Genomic DNA, 26630 nt, shown 5'->3' with positions numbered 1-26630 from the left:
TGCACCACTACCAGCTGGAAAAGAAAAAAAGACAGAAAAAGGAAGAAGCCTCCTCTTCCAGTTTCTTCTTAAAAAGTGATTGTGAAGGCACTTAATTGGCTCAGCCCCAGAAGTGGGTCTGGCTCAGAGCTGGGGAGAGTTTTAAGCAACTTCTTGCAGGAGCCATCTTTACAGCCCCTTCCCCCTTACCAGAAAAGGCTGTCATGTCAAACCATGACAAGGAGTCTCTTTCACACTAAGTTAACCACTTCATCAATGCCTTCAGTGTCTAAGTGCTAAAAATTAAATCTGTTGTTTCCTCTAGTTTGTGTTGTTTCTGGATCTAAGTAATTTTAGCCTTGTGATCCCAGCTGAGGTTTTGTGGAAGAGAGGAGGCTCACTTCTATCTGAATTATTCACATAGATTTTGCCACTAAAGGGGATCTTTGTTTAATGTCTGAGTTCTTTTTCCTTTTCCAGGGTGTTCATTGTGTTCAAGTAAAGGACAGAGATTGTGTGCAATTTCTTTTAGGTCAAATCACGGGTTCTGCATCCAAAACTGAGACATGGAACTAAGCTGGTGCTGGCTGAAGGTAATGCAGGATTTGGAGATCACATCATGGTATTGGTGTGACTGTGTTTTACTGATGTGGCTTAATGCCCCTCAAAATGAGGTAGCTTCCCAAGACTGTTTGTGAACATTGCAGGTCTGTGGTCATGGGTCTTTGCTGGGTTAACATGCCTGCACTCCTTCTACACGGCCGAGGCATCTCTTGGGTAACCTGTTTTCCCTGGCTAGTCTTATGTGCTGGAGAAGATTCATGTCCCTTGTAATTTTTTTCAACTGTTTCTCTTGTGTGTATGTGTTCTGTGCCAGCAACAGCATTACACTGTATCACATACACATGTATGAGGCAGTTGTAATTGCCTGTTATACAGTCATGTAGAATTAGAAGTCTTTGCATAAATACGAATGATTCCTACTTTCTAACTCTGCTCTGCAAAGAGGCTGCTTATAATAAATGACTTCATTGTGTTTCTTGAAACTCTTTTAGAAAGATTCAGTTAGAAGTATATTGCTAAATAGTGTTCAGCAAGTTAAATGCAGTTGCTGGATCTTATTATCCAAGGCATGGATATCTAGGAACAGTTACAAGGTGCGTGATTATAGCAATGTCTTGCATGTTATCCATGCTTGCTCTCTGCAAATGACAATTTCTTCTTGAAAGCCACTATAGTATTTCATAGCACTCATACATAGTCTGAATAGGAGTGCAAATGAGGCTGTCTTAATGTGGTGCCTATAATTAACCCTCAAATGTTTGGGCAAACACCTGGACTGTACAAATACACTGTAAATGGTAATTATGCACCCATGTAGTTATGGGAACTGGGTGACTCTGCTGTCACTTTGACTTGTAGGCACTTTGACTTTACTATGCTTGCCATGATGTGGCTTTATGGTCTGATTCCCAGTCAGGATCTAATTGCACCGTGCTCCCTACAAACATACTGTAAGTGATGTTGAAGAATCTGGTATCTAGGTAGACAAGACAGAAAGGAAATATTGTTATACTCCTTTCAGAAATAGGCCTGTAAAAATGGTAAGCTTGGGTCAAGCCTGTGGGAAAGTGGCAACTGGACCCAACTGAGGGTCAGGGATACTCATCCTCTTTCCAGATCTCTGCCTGTTCTGAGACAGGCATTTGTCTTGTGTTGTTTCAGTGGTTGTGTATTCATCTTGTTATATAGCTTCAAAAAGTACTCAGGCAGATGTGTTGTTTGATTTGCTGGATGTTTCACTCTTTTATGTTTAGTAAAGTCAATATATGTCAATTTTTCATCTGTAAAGCACAGCTAAATCCTTCCTATTTAATACTGTACCGTGAGGATAAATTAAAAGGTTCATTCCTTTTTTTTTTTTTTTTTTGATGTGTTGGGAAGAGAGTTAATGGTTTAAAGATGAAAATAAATATTTCAGATCTGATTTTTTCCTCCCTCGTCTCTCCTGGTACTACACATATACTGTGTGTCTGAAGTTTGTGCTCATATCTACCTATTTATGATTTCAGTAACACACATTTTAAATGCATGATCCCTTTTGGGTTGTTCAGGGATTATTCCTGCTTATTCCAACTTTCTTTGACCTTGTTTCATAAGTGTAAGAAGGGATATTGCTCTTTGGAGGCAGTTTGTTCATACTACTTCTTACTTATCAGGAAAGTGTGTTAAGCTTGATTTTGCGTGACTTGAGATCAGGAGTCGGGCTGGAGGTTCTCAAGGAGAGAAAATATAACCTTGTAGTTAAGATCAAAAGCTGCAGATCTTATGTTGAATCCCTTTTTTTGTGCATCCTTCAGATTCCCAAAGTCATTGAAGGAGCTTAAATTTCCCTGTCCAGCCTGGGTGGTGTAAGAATAAATTAATTGGTGTAGATGAGTCACTTGAATGCGCTGGGACTGTCTGTAGGTTATTTAAAAACCGAAATTTATCACTGAGGCCAGACTCTTCTAAAGGGTTCAGTTTGGCTTTTAAGCTCATGTCAGTAGTTGTTTTACCACTGTCATTCAGGATTTGTATCACAGTTGTGCCTAGAAGCCCACATGGACATCAATAATGTATCACATGAAGGCTATTATCTAGGAGTCCTTGCCTAAAAGAACTTGCAGTCAAGTCAAAGGCAATAAGTAGTTACAAAGAGTATGAGAGAATGGGGAGAATATGTCAATGGAGTACACTATACATCTGTATTGGACTAGATGATCTTTAGAGGTCCCCCCCAACCCCTACCATTCGGTGATTCTGTCATCTGTCCAACCACTCCCAGGTAGCTGTTTGTGGTTACTTTTGGTCCTTCTACCCAAAGAGATCTCTGATGGCAGGGAGAAGATCCTGAGGATTTTTAAAAAGGTATTTGTACATACAGGCACTACCACAGGAGAAGAGAGGACAGAACTGATTCCTGAAGATCTTTGCAGATGGATGATACAGACTAATTTTGCTGGGAGGTCAGTGTGCAATAGAGGATAAGTATGGTGAGAAGCCAGGAAGGACCCTTAGTGTTAAAACAAGTAACTGAGAGCAGGTAGAGAGAATCATAGGAGTTACTGCTATTGTAGCTTCAAGCTGGGGAGAAATCTCTACAGCAGTATTTTAAACAAATGAAAATAGCACAAGATTGTATTTATCAAGAGGTTTCAGAAGCAAATTTCCTAGCAAGATCATTGCCAGATTAGTGTGCAGAGACTAGTCTATCTGCACACTGCAAGGTATATTTCTGCCCTAAATTGAGCTATTTTAGCTGTCAGTAAACACTTGATAATATAGTGATCTGTGCTTGGGAGATTCAATCTTTATATTACTGTTGTATTGCATTCAGTGTTGGAGTCAGATAGAGCCACTCATCTTTACTACATGGTCCCATGTGGGCTTGCTTCACTTCATTATAAGTGGGCAATAAAATAAGAAGACAGACCTTGTCAGCTCCAGGCATTAATATAAATCTTGGTGCTTGTCATACATTTGCATGGCTCCCCCAGGTCTGTGTGGACTTATAATTGTCTCTCTCATTCACAGGTCTTCTGGGATATTGACTGCTTGCTTTTGATATGTAGTCATCTGAATCAGAATTTGGCCTAGGAGATAACCAGCACCAAGTTTTTCTAACATGCACTCAACATAGACACTTGCCCATCTCAGTGTGTGTAGACATTGCCTCGAGGAACACTAAACACTACTGGGGAAAGAGAGGCTCATGCTTAGCAGGATAGTAGGTTTTACTCTGAAATTTCTCTTGCTCATGTTAATTTTTATCCTTAAATGGCTTAGAATTATCAGTTCCCAATGACTGATACAAGGCCTTCGTGAACAGATTTGGTCATCTTCTTATTTAGAAAGTGAATGTGTCTGCATCACAGCTCCCTGAATGAATGAGTGGTCAGTATGTTTACTTCTCACAGGGATTTCACTAAGAGACTCTTCCTAATTTCTTTATCTTAATCACTTGGAGGTGCATTAAGGATGTAAGTAGTAGCACTGTGGCCTTAAAGTAGGCATGATCCACTAGTTCCAGTGGCTCATGTTGTACAAAACCTTCGCTGATGACCTTGTGGAAGATCTGTGAGCTGAATGGAGCCTGGACTTTCATTTACCCTGGAGAGATGTCTTACAGAAGGAATTACAAGATGCAGACATGCTGGAACACAGTAGGTGCTGTTTGTGCTCATGTTTTCTGGACAACCAGCAGTTTTCTGTGTTCAAGTTGGTGAGCTACTGCCTGTAAAACCCACCAAGTTGTTTATGCAAAATCACAGAGGACGGGGAAAGGTGCATGGCTGGAGTAAGGCACGTTGTATTTTGTTTTTTCTGTTTTTTTTTCTCCAGGAACCTTAGAAAATGCTTTTTTAAATCTCAGTTGCACAGAACTCTTCCTTTCATTTCTGTTTCAGCACTCTTGTATTACTACAAATAAATAAATGTCAGGGCATAATTTTATAGGTAGTCTGGGCTGAGAGGTGGGAACTTGAGCCTTCATTCTTCCAAGTTAGATGCACGTTTTACCGGCTTTTCTCAAGAAGACTGCCTGAATGCTGCACAGCCTTTAAACAAATGTCATTTCTGGGACTTCTTCCCTTCCTTCCATAGAAAGCACAAGGCAGTATGTCCTCCAGATAATGTTACTAGGTACTTGCTTTTCTAGTGTAGATGTGTTGTGAAATCCAAAACACGTTTAAGAGATAATGTTAGCAGAGTCAAATATTGTCAGAGGCTGATGTGTTTGTAGCTATATAAAGGGCACTCAGACTGTCAGTGTTTATTTTGACAGCAAGAGAGATGGATTCTGTGACAAAGCTTTGTTAAGGTGGCTCTATAATACAAGATGATTGGCATGCATTTCCTTGCTTCATCTGATGAATGTTGGTGCAGAGGCAGAAGCTGTCCACTCCGTATCTTCATTGATCTTCTGTTTTCAGATATGTTTGGGGAACCGACTCATGGCAGGCAGCAGGCATGACAGACCAGCTGACAGTGATAGCAGGGCACTGGATGGATGGCGGCAGCTAGGTCTGGGTGACGGATGTGTTTTTTGAACATAGCTTTCAGCACTATGTGGCCAGGCATTTTCTCTGAGTGGCTGGCACAGCCATTCTGTGTCACTTTGTGGTCAATTTTATCCTTATGCAGATGTGAACCATTCACAGTGAAGCTGATGAGTTGTGTATGTATGATTGCAAAGACAGAGCCTAGTTGAGTCTTGGCAGTAGTTGGTGAGACTCAAAGTTGCTTTCTGTTTTATTACCTAAACCACGTGTGTTTTCTGTGCTCCTTACCATCTTTCCATCACCCCCTTCCCCTTCTGTTCATTCCAGGTGGGTGGTAATACAAGCACCACACAATCTGTTAGAGCTTTGGGGTAACTTGGAGAGAGAGAAACCGCCATGTTAATTCAAGACACAGCATCAAAAGCTGGAAACATTCCCAACTGATGAAAGATTTGTGTGAGTGTGCTTGTGTGTATATATGCATATAGCCTGGCTGATTGATACTTGTTTGGTTGGTTTTATTTAAAAATTCAATTTGGACGATGAACACAAAATATCTTCTGTTTCTACTGCTAGAGTGACAATATTTACAGCTGAAACTTTTACGGTGACAGTCCTTCCGCAGCATACATTTCAAAGTATTGTTGTGCTGATGACTACAACCTTTCAAGTCTTTGTGATAACAACTATGGTAATATTTTCCCTTCCTTTGCTTAGGTTCATTATGCTTGAGGTCAGCTGCAACCTTGTCAGCAGCTCAGAAATACTCTGGCTTTTTTGTGCTGTTAAATGGAAGAAAGGCTCCTGTCATGGTGCAAATAACCTGCCACTAGTAAATGGATATAAATTAATTAAGCCTTTGCTGTTTTCTTGCTCACGTTTTATTTTGTCATTTCCTAAAGCAAGCTTCATTGTCTGTATGGTGAATTGCCAGGCTTGGAGCTCCTTTTCATGCATTGATTTGTTACTGAGTAACTGTGAATCCCAGACAAGGCGTTTTGCAGGTGTGCACGCAACGCAGACCAGTGCCACAGCAGGAGTTCAGAGGAAAGGCCTCTGACCCACAGCTCCTCACTCAGTGTCTGGACTTGAGGTTGTAGCCAGCTCTCTCTGGAGAGAGAAGCTTCAATACTCACACTGCAGGCTGTGTGAGAGACTGGTCTTCAAGACTAAGTTGTGTTTGTTTTATCATACAGTTGCTTGGCTCTGGCTCCCCAGGACTCATTCATTTTTTTTTTCCTCTCTCAGCTAAGCTTCAAAATGATCCATACTCATGGGTCTGGCTACCTTACAGTCCTGTTACCGGCCATAGAGGGTCTTGGCATTAAGCAAACTCATGGATGTGTGGAGGGCAGGGACTTGCTGTGTACTGAAGCCTCAGCATTAAAGAGCTGCACCTTTTCCTAAGGAGCGCTCTCAAGTGAAGGTGTTGTCATGCCAGTGCTGGGTAAATAGGAGTTCTGTGCCTGACCCCTGAGTTATTCCCTAATTCAACAGAGATGCAAATAAATGATGGAAGTTATAGCTAAAATGTGCAATGAGTATGGTATATAACTAAAGAGTAATGTAATTTTAAGTGTTAAAAATAGTTTGCTGCCTTCAAATTCCTGCTGAAGATTTACAGCAAAAGAGGTTCGGTTACCTCCTGTCCTGTGGGTATTGGGCTTTGAATATTCATCCAGCTAGTCTTCCTGATTGACTGGCAGTCGCAGGTAGCTGCATGTACACTAACACCAGTTCTTGCAGCAGGTTTCCTAAGGGCTGGCACTGCCTGCCTTTATCTGTGGCTGAGTTGCCACTTCTACTCTGGTGGCGATGGAGGCCCATGAGAATGACTTCACATCAGCAAAAGTATAAGACACAAATTCTGTCATTTCTTCGTCTTTATATAACTGAGTGCTCTTTTCGAGATGTTTTGCAAGCAGATTGCACACAGATTGCTATCTGTAGATAGCAGAGAAGCAATAAGACTTGTGAAGGATTCACTCTGGTCGGGAGGTGGATATTCACAGGAGCACTGGATTTATATATGTGCCTGTTTTCTCCAGAGAGACCTTTTTTTTGCCTCTTTTTCTAGTTTATTCTTATTCCAAGCTTGCCTTTTTCCAGTGTGGCCCTACAGCCAGTGTCAGGCTGCTTCCCTATAGCTCTGCTTCGATCCATGCCCTTGATTACTTAGCAATTTTTGTGTACCTTCAGCCTACAATTTCTCTTCTGACCTCACCAAGTACTGTATTTTCTTACCACTTTCCCTGCCTTTGCCTAGCTAGTTGCAATTTCCTGCCTGCTACACCCTCCTGCCCCACCTTATTCTGAAACCTTAGTGTGTGTTCCCCTCACCCTCTACAAGCTTTTAAAAATGCTTGTGTCTTCATTTGCCTACCTGCCTCTCTCCATGGCTGGTGCTTGTCTCCTTTCCCTGGTTCATGTGCTGTTTTCTCTGCCTCAGTGAGAGCAGCAAGAGCTTAGAGTACTCTCATATGCTTCTCTCATCTTTTCAGTGTTGAGACCAAGGTCTGGATGGCTCAACATGAGCTGCTGTTGCAGAGCAGCCTGCTCAGTTCCCCAGCCTGGTGTAAGCTCACCGCAGTTGGATTCTTCGTAGTGATGAGATATCCTAAAGCCTAACAAAAGTTTGCAGAGCCTCTGCAGACTGCGGCATGCAATGGCAAATGCAGGATTATTCCAGAGTGTGAAAATGGGTCATATTTGGGTGGTTTCTGGCTGCACACTGTTCTTTTTCAAAAAGAAAAAAAAAAAAGCTGAAATGCTACCTCTACGTAAGACGTGCTGCTGCCTTCTGAGGTAATGCAGCACTCAGCTGTGTGTGTTAGCACGTTGTCTCCTGTGCTAGCACTGAAGTTTTCTCCTCCCTTGACATTTGAAGGCTGAGGGCTTGAGTTACAGTAAATTGATCCTTAAAGTCATCTTTTCCTCCTTTGTTAAATGACAGCAGTTCTTTGAAGAAGAAGGAAGGTAATGTAAGGCTGAGTAGTGACATCAGCTGGCATTAGCCCAGTGGAGAGAGCTTTGAGAACTATCCTAAAAAAAGAAAATAGTCAGAAAACAACAGGAAATCTATACCCAGCTGCAAAAATAGGGAGTTATTGTCCTTAGTGAGGCAATACAGAAGAGGGTCCTGTGGCTTGTCATAGCTTATGCAAGGAAGTATGAAAGCTGCCTTGGGGGGGATTTGCTAATGGCTAATATATGCCTTGGGGATGACAGGGCAGATATTGAAGTTGCTGTTGGTGTCTATGGGTTTGTGTAAGTTAAGGATCTTGCTAGCACACTTAATTCTGGAGTGAGATGTAAATCATTTAGGAAAAATTTGTAAGTGAAGGGCAGCTGCAACCAACCTGCACCCTGCCTTAATGGCTATGGGCTGCAGCCAGGAATGTTCTTGCCATGGCAAGTATCCTGAAAGAGCATCATCAAGCCTTGACAGGAGTCTTGGGTATTAGAAGGCCTTCTCCAACAAAGTCAGCTTCTTGTTATTATAATCAAAAGAACTTTCCTCACTGTTTTATCCTCGGAGTGAATCAACAGTGACCCTTGGTGGTTAGAAAGACTCAGTGCCTGCTGCTCTGTCACGCGTAGCCTTCCCTTACTCAACCCATGTGTCAGTCTCCTGAGATCCTGAATAGTGTGGGCTTTGAGGATCTTATGTCACAGCTGATCAGACTGATGTTTTAAGATAAAAATCTCCTGTAGTCAGTCCAGTTTAAATGGAATCTTAGAGTTTTAAATTTAGGATTTTGGCAGGACACTTAAATCTCACTCTTGGACATTCAGATCATCAATTTGACACATAAATTCCCCCACTGCTAATCTGACCATAGAACCATGGCACTGTCTTGTTCAAAGAAAGCAGAGGCACTGATCCCCCATACCTTGCTCCATACAAAGAATTTTGGAAAAAGATATTCTTTAAGGTCCATTTGAATTCACAGAGACCAGCTCAGTGAAATTTGGCATCAGGCCACAATCTGTCATTGGAGCTGTGATTTTCTTTATAGACATCTGTCTGCTGCAATGGACTTCCTTGCATTGCCATGTCATGGTGTAGCTTAAGATGAAGATTCACAGTGAGCTGTTATTCTGATGGCTTTAACTGATGACAATGATGATGCTGTGTTTTTACAGTTCAGCAATCATTGCTATTCCTTCTTGAACCTGGGCTGTGCTTCAAAACATAATTTAAGTAGAGTCACCACCTGTTCATTTTTCAGCCAGACAATCTGCTTTTAAAATCTTTTAATAAAACAAAAAACCCTCTCCAGCAGAAGTCAATTTATTTCCCTTGCTGGCAGCTGATTCCTGGCTCATTTTCTAGCCAAGTGGCATCTCCTCCTCCTCTTTACATCTTTGCTTCCGGCTGCTTAGTGTAACACTTAGCACATGACATGGCATCACTGGAAGCTGTGTTTAAATTATTTGAATCCAACTGTAGTAGAGAGTGGAGATACGGACTCATGAGAAAAATGATTGCATAGGGAGAAGATGTTTCTATGAAATTTCAACTTATTCCTGCTCTTCAAGAAGTTGTTCTTAATTAAGGTATATAACATATCTGTATGTTACTGTATGTATATGTAAAAGACACAGACAAAGTGCACGTTTATGATGATGATTTCTGGGGCCATGACTTCTAGTGCCCAGTTTCAAACACTTAAAAGCAGCTCCAAAGGGGACCTGAAGTTCCTTGATGATATTCCAGGACAAGCATTTGCTGTTGTTCTTATTATTTGAGGATACAGTTTTAGCATGCAATCTCTCACATGTAGCTGTGTTTACATTGCCAGGGAGCTGGACAGAAAAATCCTTTGAACCTTTTCAACCCTCACCTTCAGTACTGCTTTGGGTGTGCACACATACATCTCAACTGTATATTGATATAAAAAGGGAATAACATTTTACATAAAAGTCCGTGTTTTCCTCTGACTTTCTTGAATGCTACTGCTAGCTGATTTTGGGTGTAATATGGCTTAGACAACCGTGGAGCTGTGCTGCTTGTACCCACTCCTACTAAACTGCATCTAGAGAGGGCTTTGAGGCAGGAGAAACAGTTAAAAAAACCCCACTGTCTTTCAGACCAGAAGCCATGTCAGTGATTTGGGAAAGCTCCCAAAGAGGCTTGAAGGACAAGGGCTTTACCACTTTATAATTTGATGTTAGTTTTCATTATTTCTTTTGATACGGTTTTTCACATTTCCATCTAAATTCTCACTGCTGGACCTGGCTGCAACAGTTGAATCATGGAAGATAATTAGGAGTTTGGTGACTTTGCTGTCTCAGATTTGTATTGTAAGCTGTTTTTTGCATATTTGCTGTGGCTCCAAGGCAGGGGTCTGCAGAGACACGAAGGTACCCAGTATTCTGTTTTGAACTGTGATTTCCAGTTGGGTCTTTTGGAATTTATAATTTTGTTGGGTATATTTTGTACATGGATTCTGCTGTTGTATATGGTAGGGAGACAGTTAACTTTCAAATCTATTGCATCTTGAAAGCAGCACTTAGACCACAAGTAAAATTAAATAGAGAATGGATATGAGAAGAGTACTTTCACTGGAAATTAAACAAGATAAAATTTTAAAACCCTACAGTGATGTAAAATAATTGTGCAGGTGCACTCTTTAGGATTTTAGTGGTGTGCTTTTATAGGACAATGCTGATGTTAATGATAAAATGAATCCTTCATATTTATGTAATGCCTATTGTCTGAGGCTGTAAAAACACTTAACAAAAGACGATCAAGTCTTTTGGTCAAATTTTACAGAGAGATGTCTTGCCTAGATCACAGAGAGTGTCAGCTGGGGCGGCTCTTTCTTGATGACACGTAGTCCCTCACCACAGTTTATGACCCTAGGTGAAATCTCTCTGGACCTTATCTCCTTGCCATGCTAAGAACAGATAACATGTGCCAGCACTTCTCCTGGCACTCCTTTGCTCTGGAACAGGATTCACGCACTGTGACTGTGCAGTAGCTCTCCATGGCAATTCCTACCAGCTAAAAAGCATCAGAGCTCCTTAATCTGCAGAAGTACCCTGCAGTGTATGGACATGAGTGAAAAAAATTGGCCTTTCTTGGAGTGACAATAAGCTCAAGAATTTATGAATCACAAACCCAGTCAGTTTGGGAGCTCAGGTCAAATGTGAGCTGGTGATGTCAAATGGATTGTTTCACTTGGTGTACTTGAAATTACCCTGTGAATCTTATCTTTCAAAGAAACAGGTAAATGATGAGACACACTGTAGTCTTGCAAGTCCTCTTCCTGGGAGAAGAACTCATCATTTGGCCTTACATGGGCCTTTCATGAAATTGGTAGGGTGCCCTTGTATGTCTGTTGTCCTTGAGGGAGTTCCTGCAGTTTCTTACCATCTTCAAACAGAATGTGATGGGAGGAAATGTTGATTAAACTGAAGCCCCTCCAGGGCAATGCTTTTTTTTATTAGGAAGCACTGATCTATGAAATAGCAGTGCTATAATCATCTGTAAATGAACCACAAACTAGGGGAACATCCACGAGCATTTTATAATGAGATATGTTCCCTAAAGTTGCAGTTGGCTGGAATAAATCAATAGCCCATGGAGTGCACTTCTATTTTAGTCCTAAATGTGCAAAATGTAGTTTTAAGTGGCCCTGTTTTGGAGAGCACAGACTTTAAAACTTCCTGATTCTAGCTATTTTCAGTGCCTTAAGTCGTGCACTAAGTAAGTAGTAATAAATTTCCTGAACATGTACTAGGCCTTTCATCTTTATCTGCTGTGACTTATTCAAAGAAGGAAAATAATTACATCTTCTTGTTTTAAGGAGCATTGTTCAATGCACCAATGTTTAATGACTCTTTGGTTAATACCATTCCCAGCTCATCTCTTTTGAGACATTTGTTTGTCCAAGTTGCTTCAGAAGGAAAAAAGAGAACAACAAGAGAGATCAGAGGTAGTTCTAATCTGTTGATGTTTCAGATTGATCAGTCGAGGAATTACTAGTTTTGTTGCCTTATATGTCTGCACAGAAGTTGTTATATTGTGAAGACTATAGAAGCAAAGAATCTTCCAAACACCCTTGTGGGTAGTGTTCACATACCAGTTCACTGTCTCTGCAGGCTATCTCCTTGCAAGCCTTCACACTTTTGTGCTTATTGTGATCTTTAATTCCTCCTTTCCCCCATCCTGTTCCTTCACATCTCAAATTGCTTCCCATAGTCCTCATCCTTCCTCTATCCTTTTCCATCTCTCTTTAATATAGTTCTTTCATTTTGTGCCTCTTTATAAAAATCCACCTTTGCCTAGGTTTAGTGAATCATTTCATTTTGATTGAAAACACATAATAGGCTTAGAATACTCCACCTCCAATTTCTCCTCCCATGCCCTTTCTCCTTAGGCCAATAGCCTTGCCCCCCGCTAACACCTCCCTGTTCATGGGAAAGTTCCTTTCCCACAAGCCTCTCTTCAGCCAAGAACTTCACCATGGTCCCGTGAGAGTAGCAGAACAAGAGAGAATGATATATTGTAGCATATCTACGTGGTGCTTTCCTAGAGCTAGTGTACTGTGGTCCTACATCAGCCTGCAAACACTTGGTGGCCACAGCTGAATTTACCACCTAAAGCTTTTCTTCTACAGAGTATCTGAAAGGGTAGGGAAATGCTCTACTTTGGATGTCTGGGATGTTCAGTAGCATTGTACATGTTACATTTCAGTGTATAGTTAAAGGAGTCTGTTTCCTGTCATGTTATTTGAACCAGGTCAGATGGACTTCTCAGCATCCAGGTTACATCCTGTGCCGTAGTTTGTTTTTTGTATTGCACAACTGAAGCTTCTGTTTTTCTTCATGGCTGTGCCAAAGGCTGTCACAACTTATCCTTTGCTGATAGGACATCTGGTACATGGAAGGCCATCCTAACATGATGTTGGATCTCATGTCTTCTAAGCTAGGAACAGTCCTTCTGCTGGACTGACAAGGGTGCAGAAGTGTACTTTGCACTCAAAAGTAGAAAGCTGAGAGGCTGCACGAGGTTTCAGTTGTATCTTTGGTGTTGCTGTGTACCAGAATATTAAATGTTTTCAATTGTATCGAATGCAGTTTCATTAAAACATTGCTTTGCTGCTTTTAGTGAAACTGTAAGGAACTAATTTAATGTGCCTACTTAGGATCTGCCTTTAACCAGTGGTGGTTCTCCCTTGATTGCTGAGGGTTTGTAGTGCTTTCAAGTTTAAAGGTATATGACGTTTATGGTAGAGGTGGTGGCAAGTTACTTCTTATCTGAACAACTGAATTCCCTACATGGCTTAGATTTGTTACTGATGGATCCTCACTGGGAGAATGTAAGTCAGAGCAAGGTTGCTGTTGACAAGTAAATCAGTTGATGACAGAAGAATTTATGGTCTACCACGAAAAGCAGAATGGGAGCTGTGATTTATGTATGTATTTGCTTTAATAAATATGAAAAAATAAAGTGTGACATTACTCCTATGAGCCCTGGTTGTGAATGATGATGGTGCAATCTGTACATGTCTGCCCAGTAGATGAGTCTTTCCTGGGAAGAAACTTGTGGACTGTGGGCTGCATTTTAAATACGCGGGTTGTTGTTAAAGTGTGTGTGGATTTGGGGGATGCTGTTTCTATGGCAATATACCTTGGCAATAAGTATAAGCACATATGAGTAGGAGACAGGTCACTTGTTCTCTCTTAGATTTTTTGGATGATCTTGGTTTTTTTTTTGACTGCTTGGAACTTGACGTAAGCCAATTTGGTGTTCCTAATGCATGCTAGTTCCGTATCCTATCTGTTTCCTATAACACAGAATCTCATCATCTGACATACCTGGACATTTAAGTATTTGCCAGAAAGCAGAGGAAGCAAATTTATTTTATTTCTTCCAATTTGCTGTAAGAAAATTAAGTTGCTCGGATATCTGGAACATCAGATGAGAAATATGCCAGCTCATGGACGGAGACCTCATGGTCCAGAGTATGCCTGGACTGGAGAGACTTGTTTGATAAGGTGTTGTGGGAAGACTGGCATCCTTTTGGGGCTGATGTGTGCCCTCTGTTGTGTTCTCATTGTGGAAGATTCTAGGGCAAAACATTCCTCTTTGGGGATAACAGCAGAATCACGTTCCACATCCTTGGGTTCTGTTCTGGTACATGGGCAGCATATCTGACTTGCAGAGTGAAGGTTTTGCTGTTGGAAGGAGTAGGAAAGGGGGCTACCTTCTCCTAGAAGCCTCTCAACCCTAACCATACAGTCTTCTCCTAGCTTTGCACTTTTGCACTCTTACTGAATGGAGAGGTATCTGTGATACTGTACCACAGTGTAACAGAAGATATGAATTCACATCTCCAGCTGCATGCTGCCTTTTGTGTAAGTTCACATACCTGAGGTTTTTTGGTTTTAAATTAGTATATTTAACATGATTTTCTAAGTGTTGAGAGAATTTGATATTTTTTGGCTTATCTATGTTTACGTCCAAATGAGATGGAAGAGGAGGCTGGGAAACTTGTAAGGTATTGAAAGTGGAAATGACAGAAAATCATGTGCTAGGAGTCACTCAACAAGCGTTACACAAAATTTAAGGCTTATTTCCTCTACATGTAACTGGGTTAAAACATTTTAGCTTCACCGATACCAGCTGTAGTAGCAGTCTGTAATGATCTGGTCTTTTAGTTGGGAGACAGGGAAGAGGAAGTAGAACAACAAGCTTTGTTGAAAGGAAAAAGGGATTCTTTTGTTCAAAGGGAATGATCTCAAAGGACCCGGAATGTTTCAGTTGATGTCTTCACATGTTTTTGGGTGAAGCTGTTTTCAAGGAAATTCCCTCTGAGCTGATTTCTCAGTTTCTTGGGAGCTGCCAGTCACAAATAGTTTTCGTTGGAGTGCCTTTAGCAGAGACATTAAACAGGGTAACATGCATTGAGACTTTGTAATCCTCCAGATGCTAAAGCTCTGATGGTGCAGTTTAGCAGCAGGACTGATATATTACCTCACCTTGTCACTCAAGACGTGTAACTACTGAAATGCCATTGTTAAATAGCAAAAAGGCAAGGACTGGTACTGAGACAGCAAACCAGACTGTGGAACCAATATTTTTCAACTGTGATGGGCTCTCACCACTGTCCACTGCTGCAGCTAGACCTTTATCACACACAGGAGACCAGCACATCTGGACCTCGCTTATGTGTTTTGCAGTGATACCTTCATGCGTTCTTTGTCTTTAGACCCAGCACCATTTATTAGCCTGCTGTATCCTGGGCTTAGAGCGAGAAGATGTGTGCTGCCCCTCTGGCATGAAATGAGACATTTAACAGGGATAGTTTCTAGTGCTGATGCATAGTTTTATCATCAGCAGTGCAACTGAAGTTTGGGAGAGTACTGGTTTAATTCTTGATTTCGGAGCTTAGGGCTATATAAATCTATATGTCAAGTTTAGCATGTGGCTTTTTATTATAAAAATAGTGAGGATGTATCCTTCTGTGTCCAGATTCTGGCAAACTATGTCTCTTTCATGGAGCACTTATTTCCTAGGGAATGATTTCTGTTATTAAGGTAGCTGCAAATTAGCGATCAGTTTCATCTCTTTCCAACAAGGAAAAATAGGAATGCGAGCTTGGAGTTTATAAAGTCCAGCTCTGCCCAAAAAGAGTTGATAATCTCAGCTTTGGGGTGCAGGAAATGACTGAAATACCTGCAAGGTCTCCTGGGCACTAAAACCAGAAATCTTATTATATACACTTCGTTTTGTGAAATCTCGTCTTGGACGCACAAGCCACACATGTTACGTTTGACCTCTTTGAGATGTCCCTGGACAACTGCTGTAAGGACAGCAATGGATGAACTTATCGATAGGCAAACTGGGGCTCATGTTTTCCATACTGTGCTTTACAGAGTGGTGCTCCCCTCCTTGCTATACCAAAGCTTTAAAACAGTGGAGTGAGCTCACTTGGCTTCTACCTTCTGTACTGATTGAAAAGTGGCAGCTTCTGAATTACATTACCTTTTGCAATAACGTTTGTAAAGTACTTAAATGACACATTTACAATCACTCTCTTCTTTAAATTTAAATCTTCCCCATTCAGATAGTCACAGTTCAAAACTCCTGCTCAAGGCAAAAGCACACCATAAAAACTTAATGCAAGATAAATGGGACCTCCTGGCTGCTGAGCGATGAGGGCTGGATCTATTTGAATAGTTCACACAGACAGCATTTTTCATTGCCTTTAGGGCACCTCCTATAGATCTTTCATTCTCTCTTTTAATGTTGTTCCTCTCATGGTTATTATAGTCTAAAAAAGTTAACCAATACTTCTTGAAGGTATAGAAGCTACTGTAGATGAGGATTTGTTGAGTTCCCCTACCAGTTATTATACACCTACGTATGGGGTTTAGTAGCTGGTTTTGCAGTTGATAGCAGTTAGACTCATCTATCTCCTCAGTGTAGGAGATACTAGCAATATAAAGATAGGAGTTGCAAGTGTACTTCTCTTTACAATGAGAGTAATCCTGGAGATGATTAATTCCAGTAGGCTCACTGCCTGAGTTCATGTAGCTCAGATCTGCCGGGACAGGAAGATGAAGGATGTTAGCGTTGGGAGGAGCCAGCTAATCAGTGCTCTCCAAGCAGTGGAGAACTCTGTCTACACTTCATCTCTTTCTGCCCCTCAAATCTCATTTCATGTCAAAATAACGGGGAAAAGATTTTTAGAATTTAACATGAGTAGGTCCTTTATGGTTCTATAAAAACTGTGGAGTTTCTAGTTGCTAATCACTGCTGAAAAACGTGACCAGTAATTTAAAATCCTAGTAGTCATGCTTTCTTCAGACCCCTGTGTTCACAAAATAATCTGATAAAAAAACTGATGTAGTGCCCTTAACAGGTATTTTTCATACACTTTTGTTTTCAAGATATATGTGGCCTTTCACACTCTTAGTGCACACACGGGTGCTTTTGATGGAGCAGGCAGCTGTCTTTGACCTACTTGAACTAACTGAACAGATGCGTGCTTCTGCCACACATCAGCTCAGTGCAAGGCATCTCTCCTGTGCAACACAAATCAGGTGACTTCAGGAGCAAATATCCTGTGCTAGACTTGCCATTTCCTCATTTGTCTTTGACACATTGTACCCCCTTGAGGGGGATAATATTTTGATGGGTGAATAAAGTACCATTAACTTTAACGTTACTATCAGTCATCATGACAAAGGAGGACAAGTAGTCTTTGTACCTGGTCTTGCTACTTGTTTTTAGTCATCAAACTCTTTGCAAAATGACTATAAACCACTACTTCATTAAGACTGTGGTTCTATGATGCAGGCTTTTTGACAGCAATACTGATTTTAGGTACTGTTGCCTCCCTTGCACACTTAAGGCATAGCAACATTTCCATCCATTGCTATGTGCAACTGTACATGTGGTCACACTGATTGGGGCACCAACCTGGCTCACCTTTCTGGAGAAAAAAACAATTTTGGGAAGGGAGGTAGTGGGAGGCTGTTTTTTCCTACAAATGCCTCAGCTCCTTGGTCCTGTTCACTACCTGGCTTTGTGAAGATCTGACATGGCACCCGTGAATTAGAGTGGGCTGGGCTGAGGGTAGGCATACCTGTAGGATGGGAGAAGAGATGGTAGTTTTAAACCAGCATTTTCAGAAAGGAGTGACTTGTACTGGGAAACTAAAGCCCAATTTGGTAAGCTGTAGAAGTGTTGAGAGTGCTTCAATACCAAAGACTAGTCAGGATCCTTTGTTGACAAAGTAATCCGTTTTTTTCCTTGTTGAGACAATTTTTAAGGGGAAAAAAGGTCATCCTGAGCAGTGGGGTGCATTGCACAGCACTAGGGCACAGTTAGGGTGTGGGCCAGCACTGTCAGGGGAGGCTGAAGTTTAGGGGCTCACCCCAGCGTTGTCCCCCACCAAGTATTTTTATCAAGTGCCTTTTTCAACAGTAGCCTTTCATGATGACGTAGTATGGAGACTTCTTCAAATACCTTTCTTCCTCTTTCTGCTTTTGGAAAGTCACTGCAGGTGTGTCAGATTGTGGCTGTGCTTTTCAAAGGGATTCACTATGTTTCTATTTTTTTCATTTGAACCTTCATCCTGCCTCTTCCTCAAGCATATCTTTTCTCTCCTTAAAAGTGAAGCAAATGGTGAGTGGATTCTACTCTATTGGTGTTTATCAAATTGCTGCTTAGAGGCAATTTTCTTGCTTGCTGCTTACGTGAATATGGTATGATCTTGAATCTGATAGAAAACCAAAAAGTCATGCTTCCCCAGAGTTATTCCTGGGTAGCATTACCTTGTGCTTACTTATGTTCTCAATGTGCACTTAGGAACCCATGCATCAGAAAATCTAAAATAACGCCCCTTTATGTTAGGAGTTTGGGTCAGGACTTGGCAACTCATTTCCAGGAGGCCGCAGTGGTGAAGCACTGTTTACCTGGCCATATAATTTGCTTGTGTTGCTCAGAAAGCTCATTCTCATGCTAAAAATGTAATCAAGGAAAGAAATCCTTCTGTGGTAGATTTGGAAATTTTATAGACTAGTCTGAGAGGACAAATAAAGAAGGGATCTGGCCAGAGCAGAAGACAGTAATTAATGGTACAAAGAAGGTAATTAGGATGAATGAAGGCAGCCACCTGATTTCCTGACACCAGGGGATAGTCAGTGAAAGCAAGAAACTGGAAAAGATGTAAATAAATTCATAGCTGTCCACAGCAGTTGGCCTCTGAAGCTCCTCACCACCACCAGACAAGGAGGACAAATAGATAGAACTCAAAGTCAATAAGCTGTGCTGGATAACAGGCACATCAGATGGTAGTGGGGAATTCCATAGCTCACCAAGACTGTAGGAAGGATACAGTCTCCTAGGATTCAGAGTCTGAGCTACAGTCTTGCTGCTGTGGATTCAGAGGAACCTTCCTGGGAGCAGGTTATGCCCCATTGAGAGAGCTCTGGGATCTGCTTGTGGTAGCTATTGGTGGAGGCACCTGGACAGAGAACTTCCCAGCGTTGTTCCCAGTAAGCAGCAGAGTAAGGATGAAAAATTAAGGAAAATGAGTTCTCCCTTAACTGGGGATAAATCAAGCAAGAAAGTTATGGAGGAAAAGGCCTGGTAGCAAGGTGACCTGATCTAGCTTGACCTTCTTTGAGCAAGGGGTTAAGCTAGGTAACTTCCAGAGTTCCCTTCCATCAGAAATAATTTCACACATCTGGGCCTCTGAGTTACCACAATACCTTGGAAATGCTATAGCTGCAAGTGCTTGCTTGTGACTAGGTTTGCACATTTGGTTTAGCTTTGTTTCTTTGTTGCTTTTTTAAAGGATACCCAACTTGATGTATCTCAGATTAGCCAGGTAATTCAGACACCACATCGCCCATGCCTCCCTTTGCTGTTGAGGAAGAAGAATTCCTCTGTTCTGAGTGTGAAGTGTTGGATATGTTACAGCTCCTTTCTCTGTGCTGATTGTAGAGGGTGTCTGAGGAAGAGAGACAGCTAGCTGAGAGGCCTCAACTTTTCTTTGGTTTTGGTGTTTTTTTCTGAACACTTTCTCTGGAACAGGAACATTTTTCAGCTGAACCGTGTCAGCCTTGATACACTCTTAATTTCTCCACACTTTTCCTTCCCCTCCTCTTTTTCCTTCTCTGCCCTTTCTAACCATGCTAATCAACTGAGTTAATATTAATTCTTAAATAGCTAGTGTTGAAATCTGTGGAACTGCCTTGTGCTGCTTTGTGTGTCTGAACTGTGTGATACAACAGCTGATGGAATTTTGAAATCACTGAGAGTTTGATGGGAGTTGAATAGAATAACCTGGTTCAAGGGAGTGGCATTAATCTGCTAAAGATAAGCACAGGTTGTAACCTGATAGCTTTGAGCAGCATTTTGATCTTGGCTGGTTAAGTCCTTAAGAATTTACCCCAAAGAGAAGAAAGGATCCGTGCCACTTCTAAAAAACCAAATAAATTAGGAGTGGGATTTGCGTGTCCAAATGTGGATGTTTTAGGCACCTGAATCTCCATGGTAAAGCTCACTGTTTCTGAGTCAGTCTGCAGAAGACACTATAGCCATAACCCGGCCTTTGAAGCAAATTGTGCAGCACAAGATCCATCATGTGCTCTCAGCATTTGGCATCACAGAGCATTTTACTGTTGCAAAGTGGTATAACCAGCCCTGCATACCGTGCCTCCTTTGCCTCCTTCCTGTATAGTGTAGTTTAATACACAGCAGAGTTAGCTTCTCAGAGAACATTTGGAGGAAAAATGCTAGCCTGGCTGGAGTTGCATGGGCAACAATCAGAAATGTGCCTGAACCTGGGTCTTTCTCTAGGCCTTTCTGCATGTGCACCAGGGGAAAGCTTGGTAAGCATTTGCCTTCATTGAGATTCTGTACCAGCCTCACAGCCATTCCAAATAGATGATCCCAGTCTCTGGCTGAGCTGGAGATGATGAATGGAAGCCCTTGAGATATAAGACTGAGCAGATGCGAGTGAACTTAACTGACTCAGAAATTAAGCCTTATCTGCATCAAAGAGGGGGTTCAGCTCATCATTGCCTGCTGTTATAAAGAGCAGAAAATGAGAAAGACACATAAACTAGCCAGGTAAAGTCTACCAAAAGAAGGCAGATAGGGAGAACCCTGGACAATTAAAAAAGTGTGTTTTTAAAAAAAAAAGATCCAACAATCAGAATGATAACAGACGTTTAAAATTGCATGTGGCTTAGGTGTTGTTTTTAGCTATTCTTCCTTCAGGTACACTTTCTCAAGGATAACGTCTGCTCTGTTCTTGTTTGGGTTTTGTGCTTTTTTATCTCTTCTTACCATTTCCTTTTAATGTTTCAGGTTCTGACTTTCTGTTCTTTGCCTTGGTTCTGCAGACAGCTGGTGCAGTGGGTTGTTACCCAGGTTAGTGATTGGTCAGTCAGCATTGGGCTCTGCAGGCTATCCTTTATTCATAGGCAAGAAAAGAAAAACTCCCTTTTCTGTCACCAGCAGGTTGAGGCCTTACCTCACAGAAAATAGAGGGATTCTCACAAGTTTCCAGGTACAAAAATTGTCTCGTAGTGCTGCATGTGCCCTTATTGTGGCTACCAGAATGGGATGTTGAACTTGATTGCAGATTCTGAGTATAATCAAGGTAGAAAATCTTGTGTCACTTTTCAGGCCAGAAACATGTTTGAGAAATGCATGTGGATTTCTACCTATTGATGAAAGCTGTTCTTGAGTTTGCAGAGGGTGAGGCATGGAGACTAGCAGACAAACCTGGTTCGTGTCTTGTTTTCTCTGCATGTAGGTGAAAGAAGTAGTCTTTTAGGAATCACTGTATTACCAAGGCTGGAGTGCAATTGGTTACATATGATGGTAACTTTAAATTTCTGAGTAGTCTGTTGCCTCACTATGGAATCTTTACACAGGCATAGAATTTGACTCGGGCGTAAGGATTTGCAGGAATGTTCTTCTCTTTAAAGTATACAGTGGAAACTGCAGTTTAATTTGTTTATGTGGCTATCCTCTCTGTGGCTGCTGGAGGCTGGTGCTTATTTCCCTGATAGTATCACTAGTAGTACTTTCCTGTGTTTCTTTGGATGATTGACATGCTGGCAAAGGCTGTCTGGGATAGTAGGTCACTGTGAAATGAGGACTCCTTCTTTGCTGTCATCAGAAATGGTTGCAAATAGATGCTTGCTTCCTGCAGGAAGAGAAGGAAAGCACAGATAGAAATGAAATGTGAAAAAGACTGTGTTTGAAGTGGAAAATGTTAAAGGACAGGATTGTCAGGAAAGCACCATTTCCCTTAATGTTTGATTGCCCTTCATCATGAGGTCATGCAAGAGCATGTCTCCTATAACTGTAGCACTGTGTTCTTTCCAGCACTCTTGATCTGAAGACCTCAAAGAGCACTGTGACCTCAGATGAATTAATTCAGCTGCGATGAATTAATTCAGCTGCAGATGAAGCTGAGGAAGAAAAGTTCAGGTGCTTACCCAGAATCAGAAAGTCATTAACAAAGGTAGGAAGCAAACAAGAGCTCTGACTCCCAGGGAAGTATGCAGACAGAAATAGCCACAATGATGCTATTAAGCTGAGCTCCCCCTTGCTTATGCATTTGAACAAATAAAACTTGTTTTCCCTGAAGCATTGAGCACCCACTAGCTCCCATGGGAACCTCCTAGAGTGGTGATAGTCCAGATTTTTTGCAAATCAGACTCTTGAAAAGCATTAATTTTGTACAATTGGTTATGTTAGACCTATTGATCTTTCATAAAAGGAATGTTGCTTTATGAACGGTATTACACGGAAGAAACACCCTTGAGAGGACAGAGTCTTGGCAAGATTTATGAGGCCATTTGGAGTGCACAGAGTAGCATGGGATCAAAGTTGAGCAGAAGAGACAAAAGATAAGGAAATGACTGGGAAGACAATGGGAAATGCAAATGAGAAATTGGAGAATGATGGCAGAAGAGGACAGCTTTGGTCTCAGAGCAGAAGATAGTGAAGTGCGTGCATGATAGCATGGGGGGAAACTACCCCAACAAACATTTAATTACACAGTAGAAGGAAGGAGAGTTTTAGTGAGACAGTACAGCCCTGAGGATAGAAGGGCTACTGAGGAGCTCAGACCCTTACATTCTTGTGCCTCCTCTCCCAGTGACGGATGAGCACTGTGCCCTACCTGTACACTCTGTGATGGTGCTGTGATCTTGGCTGAGTCCTCCAGGCACTGCTCTAATATGAAGTAAGAATAAGCATTTCCTCAACTCTGTAATCAGTGGATTGAAAAATGAGGAGAAAGAGTAAGACGGGGGCAGGCAAGAACTGTGTAGCTTTGATTGTGTTCTTCTTATAACCAAAATTTTACCCTGAATGTGTTCCAGAAATGAGTTTTTGTCAGCAGACTTAAATAAAAAATATCATCTTCCTCATTGTCTCCCTTTCCCCTCCACCATCACTAATGTGTAGCAGATGTAAAAACAGAGAAGAATGTAAAAGAATCATAGTATTTAATATTATACAGGGGAAATGAGGTATTAACTGGTTTCAGACTCTGTTTTACTATGACTTGGGGAGGTTTGCATAACTATCCTCTGTGAAGATTGTTGGAAAACTCTGGCTGTTTGGTTTTTTGTATGTGTTGAAAGAAAAATAAGTAGATGTATCAGTGTGAGAGAAAGAGATTGAGTGAATGTGTGGGATGGAGGGAGAACTGGATTGTTTTTTCCTGCTGGTGTATCAGGTTAGAGGCCTGGGCTGTGGTGGGTACTTTGGAGGAATCTCCTTTGAGGACTTCCTATTGGAATATGTATGGTCTTATACTGTCATTGGAAACTTACCACTTGGACAGAAGTCGTGTGTTTCTGACACACTTTAAATAGATACTCTTTCATACTTAGAGCAGAGCTTTACTACCAGGGAGTCTCTTTGTGGGGGTTACTTAATAGAGAAAACAGGCTCAGGAGAACAATTGCAATACTGGTGATGCAAGAGCTCCAGTCTAACATTTTTATGTTGTCTCGAGTAAGTCAAATAGCCTCTCTATGCTTCAGGTTGCTGAGAGTGAGATGAGGAAAGGGGTGTACTACTTGATCTGGTGAGCATAGGATGATAAACGTAGTGAAGCTGATAAGGTATCTAAAGCTAAAAGCTTTAGTCTTGGTCCCTAACGATGTCTATCTAGTCCCCAGGTGCTTATGTTGTATTCCTCATTAGGTGTGGAGGTTTTTGTAAATCCCTCCCCTGCAACCTGTGGAAAACTCCAGCAAGGGAACAGAAAGATGTTGAGTGGCTCCCTGGAACTGAAGATAATCCAAGGGGATTTGCTGCATTAGAATTTATTTTTGTGGCTTCTCATATGTGGTGGACATGCAGTTTAATGTTCTGATTGGTCCTGGCTTTTTGGCTGCATCTCAGAAAACAACCGTCTGGACCACTGATGGCAGTGATCAGCAGCTGTGTGGTCAATTGATGTAATCCTGGGGTTCCTGGAGCACAGGGAGAGGAGAAGGGAGGAGAGCCGCCAGGAGCAGGCAGCTCTTGTGAGGGGGACAGTCTCTTGCATCTGTCCAGGGAAACCTGCGTATTTGAATAAGCCCCTGTGCTGCCTCTACACCAATGCATATGGACGGATGTGATCTTTGTAAGTTCTAGTTCTTCCTAAGAAAGAATACAACCCTGTGTAGGGACATCCCAGGGGAACGAACTGGAGAGTTCTGGATCAGAAGGAACAAATCTGTGTTGCTTGTGCTGAATAAATATGTATTAGCTAGAGATTTGCAAGTATCTGCATTCAGAGTAGCCTCTGAAGAAGAACAAGGAGCCACAACATGGCAATTAATTTTTGTTTCAGACTTGATTGCATCATCGTCTTTCAAATCTTCATCATCCTGGGTGCCACTCCTTTGTGGTGGAGGAGATGCTGACATGAGGTCTTTGAGCTGGAAGTCAGGAAGTGTTTATCTCTAAGCGAAAGTGTAGCTGATGGGGTGACAAATCATTCCTTAGCCCTGACATCTGTGCTCTGACTATATGCAGAGTGCACTAAGTGCAGAACAGAAGTGTTAGGCTTATGAGCGGTGATAGGATCTTTTGGGCCCTGAAAAGGCAGAAGATGCACTGCAGTATTGCAGTGCTTTCCAGTGGGATAAGAGATGCTCACTGCCTCTTAAGATCAGTTATGGATGAGTATAATATTCACTGGGTAAAAAACCTGGTTGGATGGTTGGGCCCAATGGTGGGGAATGGAGTTCAATGCAGTTGGTGGCCAATCACCAGTGCTGTTCCCCAGGGCTCAGTGGTGGGGCTTGTTCTGTTTAACGTCCGGTGGCCTAGGCAAGGAGATCAAGTGCACCCTCAGTCAGTTTGCAGATGACATGATACTGGATGGGTATGTAGACCTGCTTGAGGACAAGAAGGCTTTTCAGAGGCACCTGAACAGGCTGGAGTGATGGGCCAAAGCCAAATGCATGAGGTTCAACAAGGCCAAATACTGCTTCCTGCACTTGGGTCACACCAAGCCCCAGCAATGCTACAGGTTTGGGATAGAGTGGCTGGAAAGCTGTCTAGAAGAAAAGGACCTGGAGGTGTTAATCAACAGTGGTTGAAAATGAGCCAACAGTGTGCCTAAGTGGCCAAGGCAAATGGCATCCTGGCTTATATTAACACTAGTGTGGCCAGCAGAACCAGGACAGTGATGATCCCACTGTACTCGGCATTGGTGAGGCCACGCCTTGAGTGCTATGTTCACTGTTGCGCCCATCTCTCCAAGAGGAACACTGAGGGATCAGAGTGTGTCTAGAGAGGAGCACCAGAGCTGGGAAGGGTCTGGAGCACAAGTCTGATGAAGAGTGACTGGGGTAATATGGAGCATTTATTCTTGGAAAAGGAGGCTGAGGGTAGACCTTTTCACTGCTCCTGACAGGAGTATGTGGCTGAGGGAGTATCAGGCTCTGCTCCCAGGTTGCAAGCAATTGGACAAGAGGAAACAGCCTCAAGTTGCACCAGGGGAGGTTTAGACTGGAGATTAGAAACACTTTTTACCCCGCAAAGGGTTGCAAAGACCTGGAAGAGGCTATGGTGGAGTCTCTGTCTCTAGAGGGATTCCAAAGCCATGTGGCTGTGGGGTTGAGGGACATGGTTTAGTGGTGGCCATGGCAGTGCTGTTGGTAATGATTGGATCTGATGAATTTAAAGGTCTTTTCCAACATAGGTGATTCTATGGAAATGTCTGTCCCTCAAAATGCTTGATGACCAGTGAGCACTAAGGGAGAGGGTGCATGGCTTTCGTAAATGATGGCTGAACCTGACAAGTCATTTGGTTTTACAGGGTGATTGGGAAACATACCTGGACCTCGTAATGGCATAGAGCACATGCCAGCCCCTCACCACAGCTTGAATGTTTGCTCAGCTTCTGAGGTGTAATCAGGAATTTAGGCAGCTATTGTGAGGAGGACATCAGGCAGCTGATGGAGATATTGCAGGAAAGCAGAGCATCTCACAGCTGCAACATCAAGTCATATATAGGAAATCTGGATTTCCTCTGGCTTGGATTTCTGACTTTGCTGCAAGATTTGTCATGCCACCTCAGGCAGATCTCTATATCCTCCTGTATTTTGCTTTTCCTTCTTATTTGTTCTTGTCTTACTGCTGGGAAGGGACTGCATTGTGCCCTGTTTTTACAGCACCAGATTGTATGAGCAGCTGAAGTTTCGCAGTACATCTATCACACTAATAATGATGGGAAGGAGGGCACATGTCAGAAATTTCTCCTTACTTTTTAGTTATTAATACATTTTCTTTTCTTTCTGTCTTTTTTCTTTCTTTTGCTTTCTTGCTTAAAGGGGGAAAATAAGTTAGCTATCTTGTATTCCTTATAAAAGAAATGAGTCTTGACAGGTCTGGAAATGTGTTTCCTGCAATTGCTCAGTGCACACAGGGGCCGTGCTGGCTCATTTATACACCTACATACCACAGCTCAGACATTTCATTAGCTTGGCATGTATCTTTTGTTTGCAGTGATAGACACATGAAAGTACAATGGGAACAAGGACTGGAGGGTAGAAGAGGGGATAGAAGGGGATGCATTGCTGCCTGAAAATCACTGTCTCAGTGTTTTA

At 42.0% G+C, this 26630-nt stretch overlaps 1 protein-coding gene across 8 annotated transcripts in view; it reads left to right on the top strand.

Annotated features, from left to right (window-relative positions):
* Nucleotides 1-26630, top strand: part of TSPAN4 (tetraspanin 4) — a 465001-nt gene that overhangs the window by 107028 nt on the left and 331343 nt on the right. The window contains exon 1 of one of the 8 annotated variants that reach the window (XM_062000472.1): nucleotides 22012-22030. The exons of the other annotated variants lie outside the window; for them this stretch is intronic. The gene's annotated coding sequence lies outside the window, so the exon portion shown is untranslated. Of the gene's footprint in view, nucleotides 1-22011; nucleotides 22031-26630 lie in introns of those variants that run through there. 8 annotated transcript variants of the gene reach the window in all.

Source organism: Colius striatus, chromosome 7, assembly GCF_028858725.1.
Source record: "Colius striatus isolate bColStr4 chromosome 7, bColStr4.1.hap1, whole genome shotgun sequence".
NCBI lineage: Eukaryota > Metazoa > Chordata > Aves > Coliiformes > Coliidae > Colius > Colius striatus.
Note: the sequence above shows the minus strand (reverse complement) of the source record. Positions and strands in the feature narration are given on the sequence as shown.